Source organism: Myxocyprinus asiaticus, chromosome 28 (assembly GCF_019703515.2).
Source record: "Myxocyprinus asiaticus isolate MX2 ecotype Aquarium Trade chromosome 28, UBuf_Myxa_2, whole genome shotgun sequence".
Classification (NCBI taxonomy): Eukaryota; Metazoa; Chordata; class Actinopteri; order Cypriniformes; family Catostomidae; genus Myxocyprinus; species Myxocyprinus asiaticus.
Genome location: NC_059371.1, coordinates 41,220,474 through 41,228,989, shown reverse-complemented (window position 1 = coordinate 41,228,989; position 8,516 = coordinate 41,220,474).

Here is an 8,516-nt window from a genome sequence, read left to right as displayed (position 1 = left end):
TACCACTCCCCCGGACATACAGGTATAAAAGGAGCTGGTATGCAACCACTCATTCAGGTTTTGTGCTGAGGAGCCGAGACAAGGTCCCGGCCATTTCAGCGGGTAGTTCAGCGTTGTGGCAGGAGGGACACAATGTCTTGTTCCCTCTATCAGGGAACGGAGGTTACGCAAGTAACCAGAACGTTCCCTTTCTGTCACTCACTCGACGTTGTGTCGATGAAGTGACACAAGGGGTCTCTATACGAAACGCAACAACTGGCTGAACTGTGTTACGTGAACTGGTGGTGTGTGATGGGCAGACCACTGTGTGCCTCGTAGCCAGCGAACCAGGCCGACACGTAAGCTCCCCCAACGCTGTTATGAGTGTCGAACGGCCGTTCGGGGACAAGTCGACTGCCCAAAAGATAGAGACAGGCTAGCCCAGTCGTGGCCTCTTTTCCTCTCCCCCCCCCCCCCAAAAAAGGAATTAACTGACTGGGGCCAGCAGGTCTACATCGAGAGGTGTCCCTCCCAAGGGGAAGACACGGCGGAGACCACACCTTGCCCAGAGAGAGGGGGGGTATTTGAGTGGAAATATGTCACATGGTCTTGCTGAGCTTTGTCAGAAGTATGTCATGTGGAGAAGTCCCATGGTAGGTCCTACCCTACAGGAGAGGAGTTTCTATAAGCATGGTGACTGGGGCAGAGGGGCCTCTGCCCAAGGAAGATGCAGTTTACCAACAGGGAAATGAATTAGCGGAAGATATACATCGCATGGGGTTACCTATGGGGAACCACCACATGCAGAGCACCTACCCCAGTACAGGGCTTAGTTAGCACATGTACTGAGCCGGCAGCGAATTTCTCCGCAAACTTGTCTGCCACAGGGCTCGGAGAAAATCATCCAGGGAACACAGTTTGTGATCACTACTGGGAGTCAACAGCGCACGTCTTCAGCTCAGGGGAGGTGAAAGGCGCTATGCGCAAGTAATACACCTGGCCAGCCATCCCGGACTTACCTGCTTGTGCCTGCCACTACACAGGACGAAACCGGTTCCACCCAGAGATTGTAGAACCACACAAAGGTGTTGGGTGTTGCCCAGCCTGCTGCTCTGCAAATGTCTGTTAGAGAGGCGCCACTGGTCAAGGCCCAGGAGGCCGCTACACCTCTGGTAGAATGAGCTCGTAGCCCTGCCGGGGGCGGCACGTCCTAGGCGTGATATGCCATTGTTATGGTGTCAATGAGCCAGTGGGTGATCCTCTGCTTGGAGACAGTGCTTCCTTTCCATTGTCCATCAAATCAGACAAAGAGCTGCTCAGAGACTCTAAAGCTCTACGTGTGATCCAAATAGATGCGTAAAGCGTGCACCGGACACAGCAACGTCAGGGCTGGGTCTGCCTCCTCCTGGGGAAGCACTTGCAGGTTCACCACCTGGTCCTTAAAAGGGGTCATGGGAACCTTGGGCACATAGCCCGGTCGGGGTCTCAGGATCACGTGACAGTAGCCCGGACCGAACTTCAGGCAGGTTTCGCTGACAGAGAACGCTTGCAGTTCTCCTACCCTCTTGATGGAAGTGAACGCAGTCAGGAGGGCAGTCTTCAAAGAGAGTGCCTTAAGCTCAGCTGACTGCAGGGGCTCAAAGGGGGCTCTCCATAGACCCTGAAGAACTACAGAGAGGTCCCATGAGGGAACGAGGCGCGGTCTGAAGGGATTCAACCTCCTGGCGCCTCTCAGGAACCTGATGAGCAGGTCGTGCTTCCCTAAGGACTTACCGTCCACTGTGTCGTGGTGTGCCGCTATAGCAGCTACATACACCTTCAAGGTGGAGGGGGACAGCTGCCCTTCCAACCTCTCCTGCAGGAAGGAAAGCACCAATCCGACTGCGCATCTCTGGGGGTCTTCGCGTCGAGAGGAACACCACTTAGCGAACAGACGCCACTTCAAGGCATACAGGCACCTCGTAGAGGGGGCCCTTACCTGAGTGATCATGTCTACCACCGCGGGTGGTAGGCCGCTTAAGTCTTCCACGTACCGTCCAGGGGCCAGACATGGAGATTGCAGAGATCTGGTCGCGGGTGCCAGATGGTGCCCCGTCCCTGAGAAAGAAGGTCCTTCCTCAGGGGAATTCGGCGGGGGGGGGGGGGGCTGTTGCGAGGAGTGTGAGGTCCGAGAACCATGTCTGGGTGGGCCAGTAGGGTGCTACCAGGACAACCTGCTACTCGTCCTCCCTGACCTTGCACAGGGTCTGTGCAAGTAGGCTCACTGGGGGAAACGCATATTTGCGCAGGCCAGGGGACCAGCTGTGTGCCAGCGCGTCTATACCGAGAGGTGCCTTGGTGAGGGCGTACCAGAGCAGGCAGTGGGAGGATTCTTGGGAGGCGAACAGGTCTACCTGTGCCTGTCCGAATCAACTCCAGATCAGCTGGACCACCTGAGGGTGGAGTCTCCACTCTCCCCTGAGGGTAACCTGCCATGACAGCACGTCCGCTGCAGTGTTGAGGTCCTCCGGGATGTGAGCAGCTCGCAGCGACTTGAGGTGCTGCTGACTCCAGAGGAGGAGACGGCGGGCGAGTTGTGACATACAACGAGAGCGCAGACCGCCTTGGTGGTTGACATATGATACCATTGCTGTGTTGTCTGTCCAGACTAACCCGTGCTTGCCCTGGATCAACGGCCAGAACCTCTGCAGGGCGAGCAGAATTGCCAGCAACTCGAGGCAGTTGATGTGCCAACGCAGCTGCGGGCCCGTCCATAAGCCGGCGGCTGCGTGCCTGTTGCAAACAGCACCCCAGCCTGTTTTGGAGGTATCTGTCATGACCACGACGTGCCTGGAGACCTGCTCTAGGGGAACGCCTGCCCATAGAAACGTGAGGTCGGTCCAAGGACTGAAGAGGCGGTGACAGACCGGCGTGATGACCACGTGATGTGTCCCGTGGCGCCATGCCCATCTCGGGACTTGAGTCTGAAGCCAGTGCTGAGGCGGTCTCATATGCATCAACCCAAGCGTGGTGGCCACCACTGAGGATGCCATATGCCCCAGGAGCCTCTGAAAGAGTTTCAGTGGAACTGCTGTTTTCTGTTTGAACGCCTTCAAACAGGCCAGCACCGACTGTGTGCACTTGTTCGTGAGGCGTGCTGTCAATGAGAATTACTCCAACTCCAAACTGAGAAAAGAGATGCTCTGAACCAGGAGGAGCTTGCTCTTTTCCCAGTTGACCCAAAGCCCTAATTGGCTGAGGTGCAAGAGCACCAAGTCCCTGTGTGCACACAACATGTCCTGAGAGTGAGCTAGGATTAGCCAATCATCGAGATAGTTGAGTGGGCAAATGCCCACCTCCATTAATGGGGCAAGAGCTGCCTCTGCGACCATTGTGAAGACGCGAGGGGACAAGGACAGACCAAAAGGGAGAATGTGAATGTACGCGTCCTTCAGGTCTACTGCCGCGAACCAATCTTGATGCCGGACGCTCGCCAGAATATGTTTTTGCATCAGCATCTTGAATGGGAGTCTGTGTAAAGCCCGGTTCAGTACTCGCAGGTCCAAGATTGGCCGCAACCCACCGCCTTTTTTCGGTATGATGAAGTAGGGGCTGTAAAACCCCTTCTTCATCTTGGCCGGAGGGACAGGTTCTATCGCACCCTTCCGTAGGAGGGTGGTGATCTCCGCATGCAAGGTAGCAGCGTTTTCGTCCTTCAGCAAGGTGAAGTGGATACCGCTGAACCTGGGCGGATGCCTGGCGAACAATCACGTAGCTGAGTTGGACGGTCCGGATCAGCCATCGCGACGGATTGGAAAGCGCAAGCCATGCATCCAAGCTTCGCACGAAGGGGACCAAAGGGACAACCTCGGACGTACCGGCAGGTGGGGCCTCGCGGCGGGGCGGAGCTCGAGGTGCCACACCATGTCATAGCCGTGCTGAGTTTAGGGACATCGAAGCACTTACCTGGCTCCTTGTGACCACCCCCGGAACAGCCTGGGATGGGGGAGGAAGAGGCCTGTCCTTGCAACCCTTGGAGACTGTCACATCAGGGGCGGATCTGTGCCACAGCTGGGCGCGCAGGGGCGGGGAGACCACTGCTGGACCGCCAATCCTGCAAGGGTAAAAAGGTGGACGGTGGCCGTGATGACGGCCGTGCACACCGGGTATATGACCCAGGGAACGAGGAAACCGATCTTTTGCTGAACTGTTGGGTTTCTTCGACCCTGTGTTGCCCGTCTCAGGGGTACTTTGAAGCCTTTCGTGGGTTCTTGGTGGCCGGCCGTGAGACAGGTGGCGTCTGCTTCCTGCGGTGGGCTCCACACCAGGGCCGGGTCGAAGGGGTGGGCTGCGGTGGAGCCAGTGCAGTCACCGCAGGGGGACGCCCTTGGCAACGAGCAGGCGGGGTGTGGGATCTTGAGCCGCGCCGGGGCAGGATATGCCGGATAGCCTCCGTCTGCTGCTTCACCGTCGAGAAATGCTGGGCAAAGTCCTTGATGGTGTCGCCGAATAGGCCAGCCTGGGAGATGGGGCAGCAAGGAACTGTGTCTTGTCGGCCTCACCCATCTCGACCAGGTTGAGCCAAAGGTGGCGCTCCTGGACCACTAATGTGGACATTGCCTGCCCGAGAGAACGCGCCGTGACCTTCGTCGCCCGGAGAGCGAGGTCGGTCATCGAGCGCAGTTCCTGCATCAGATCTGGGGCGGAACTACCCTTGTGCAGTTCTTTTAGCGCCTTGGCTTGGTGGACCTGCAGGAGTTCCATGGGGTGCAGGGCAGAGACGGCTTGTCCAGCAGCACTGTAGGCTTTGGCCGTCAAAAAGTCGCACTAAAAAGTCCCTAGTTGTTTTTTATTGTTGTTTGAGAAGTGCTCAGTTGTCTTTTAAAGGAACAATTTACCCAAAAATGAAAATTCTCTCATCATTTACTCACTCTCATGCTATCCCAGATGTGTATGACTTACTTTCTTGTGCAGAACACAAAGATTTTTAGAAGAATAGTTCATTTCTGTAGGTCCATACAATACAAGTGAATGGTGGACAGAACTTTAATGCGTCAAAAATCACAAAGGCAGCATAAAAGTAATCCAAACAACTCCAGTGACTAAATCTATGTTTTCAGAAGCGATATGATGGGTGTGGGTAAGCAACAGATACATATTTATGTCTTTTTACTATAAAAATAAATTTACACTTGTCGTCCTATGCGCATTCACGAGAGGTATTTTGTTTTTTGCCAATTTACATTCTTCATGCATATCACCACCTTCTGAGCTGTTTTTATTTTTATTCTTTTTTTCTATCTCCTTCCTGCCCAGTAGTTGGCAGTGCCGATCACAGATTTAAGACAAAGTTTGGTTGATTAGCAGCCGATCGATCGGTGCATCCCTAATGTTTTTATTTACATTTTTCCAAATTCATAACAGTTCTGAAGTGTCAGGGACACTGGATTAGAGTTTCTGCTTAAAGACTTAATTTTTTTTGTGGGGTGTACGATCCATCGATCTGGATTGATTCTGATTATTAGATTTACGTTATACAAAAGTAATATATTTCTGTCCAGTTTACTTCACCTCCACCTGGGGATTTAATTTTGACACTGAAAATGCTGTTGTATTTACTTCAACTTCACAAGAAGCTTTTATTTCAACACAAGGTGCGTCTCAGTCATAGACAGTCTATGGTCTCAGTCAGCTCCCTAGTTCAGTAGTCAGGGCACTGATCAGGGAGTTGGCCATTTTTAGGGCTGTTTCAATCGCAAAATCATTCCAGTGCACTAAAAAGTTTGCTCCCTAAAAAATCCCATAATGCACCGTAAAAATCAGGGAGCATCGTTGCTCACTATGTTCCCTTACCGGAAACATCATCATGTTGTCTGAAGTCTCTCAAGTCGTTAGATGATGAGCACAAGTGTAAAACTATTAAGTCTAAACCTTATTTTCTCTTTAAAAGAGATGTTTTTTGTAATGTCTTTCATTCATAATTACCATGAAAGTGAAACAATCTTAAAAGAAGGTTTAAAATACACTCCTTTATATTTTATTTCTTTGGCCATTTTTCTGTTATAATAAAACTGTACTTTGAATATCTTCAACGACAGTGAATGATAGTGCCATTTATACATCAACGGTGCTGATTAATAACAGCTGAGCTTCAATGCGCAAGCTCGTTTCTGTTTCACGGGTGATTGAGTCTTAAGTGTCCCAATGTTCAGTGGATGAACACCCTTGCCAGTGCCCGAATTTGTGTATGCTGATTCACAACATGAGACGGGGACAGAAAAGGCAATGTGTATTTGACAGTTTACAATGTTCTGCATTTCCAATAACGCTGTAATCTCCTCCTTTTCTGTTATACGGTGCTGAGTTTGTAGATTTGTATAATATATTGTAGTGGTCACTAATGTTTGGAATTGCGTGAATGCTTGAACCTGCATTACTTTGATTTCACAGTGCACGTGAACTGACCTGAGAGCATCGCCTTGTGCATGCACACAGATCAGTGCGTCACCGGTTTGTTCTGAATCACACACAGCCCATGTTCAGGGGTGGGTTCACGATTTCTGAGGCTCCAAGCAACCGACCAACCCGGGGCCCCATTTTGAAAATTTTTGCTTAACAAATTATGTAAAATTTATTTTAAATCATAATTTTTAATTCATCCTATGTTGTGGCCAAGTACATTAAAAATGTTTAATGAAATAAAAATCTAGTTAAATATAATGAATGCACATTTTCCACAGGTAAAAAAGCAATATTTACCTAGCTTACATATATTTTTCAAATCACTTTTCTTTTAATTTTTTTGTGAACAGTGTGTGCAGAAACCTACTACTTCACCCAGTAACATTTTGGAAATTAGTTGGTATTTATTAACATAACCCATCAATTACAGTATTTATTGTTGTCCAGTTAGTCATTATAACATGATACAGTATTATTATTATTACTTTGAGGATTTATTTTATACATTAGTATTATATGCCTGTCTTATTTACTTTACTTTCACCTGGAGCTTATATTCTGACACTGCAGTGTATTGTTCACCATGTTGCAAAAGGCTGTATTTTATGTAGGCATCGTGGCAACATTCTTAACAGTAACAGTAAACACACAAGGCACTGTGGCCCATCAGCACACTAGAGCAGAAGGGACATTTTTTGCAGTTTATCAAGTGCTGAAACTTTTCTTGGTGCAGAACAATCTGGAATAATGTTAAACATTGTAACAGTCACCTCTTTGCAACCTGAACGTTAAATCTTTGTGACACCTGCGCTAAAAAACAATCTAGACGCAGTGCAATGAATGAAACAGAATGCAGGTGTATCGACATGCGTTTTTTAAATCTGAAGTTCTTATTAACTTCAAACAGTGTCTAAAAATGTGCCAGTCACTGCGTGAGATACTGAAGAAACAGCGAGACACGGTGCAGCAGTCAAGGATGTTTGTCCAGTGCGTTTACATAGGAAAACAATGAAAAAACAGAGCAGATGCACACAAAAACACGTTGGGCTCCTAACTCATCCGTTCGCACGTATCTGAGCGTGTGAATGAAACAAGTTCGGAAGGCCTATATATTTTTTCATAAATTACAAACACAAAGTCCTACTGACCTGAACCCAGCAGCTTCTAATGTGAACCGCTCTGAGAGTGCTGACAACTGTGTGTTCGCGTGTGTACCAAGAACATGTCACTTCAAGCAGTTTTTGCTGAGCTTTCCTACCGGGGTGGGGGCCCTCTCAACATCCGGGGCCCCACGCAATTGCATGGTGGTTAAAACCGCTACTGCCCATGTTTATCTGTCTTTAAATCACAGCCTTTTGTGGATTGATAATCACATATGACCAACTTGCCATGTCGATGTTTTTTTTTTTTTTTTTTTTTTTTTGGGGGGGAGGATTTTCTCCCCTTTTTCTCCCAATTTGGAATGCCCAATTCCCAATGTGCTGTAAGTCCTCTTGGTCACGTAGTGACTCGCCTCAGTCCGGGTGGCGGAGGACGAATCCCAGCTGCCTCCACGTCTGAGATCGTCAACCCGCGCATCTTATCATGGCTTGTTGTGAATCGTGGCAATTCACAACAAGTCAATCGTGGCTTGTTGAGCGCGTTACCACGGAGATATAGCGCGTGCCACCCACCGCGGCATCCACGCCCAACTCACCACGCACCCCACCGAGAACGAACCACGTTATAGCGATCACGAGGAGGTTAACCCATGTGACTCTACCCTCTCTAGAAACCGGGCCAATTTGGTTGCTTAGGAGACCTGGCAGGAGTCACTCAGCACACCCTGGGATTCGAACTAGCAAACTACACAATGTATTCATGCCACCAGATTACAATGTAAAAATAGTAATATTTAAACAGCAAGTTGATATGGAAAATGCTGGATATTTTTAAATTAATTACATTACGCTACAAAAGAGACAACATACGCATCACAACATAAATAAAACACAATAGTAATAATTAATAATTTGCATAGGTTTGTTTGCCTTGGTTGCATTCTGTGTTCTCTTTATGAGCTAAAAGCAGATCTTACTATCATATAGATGGGATCA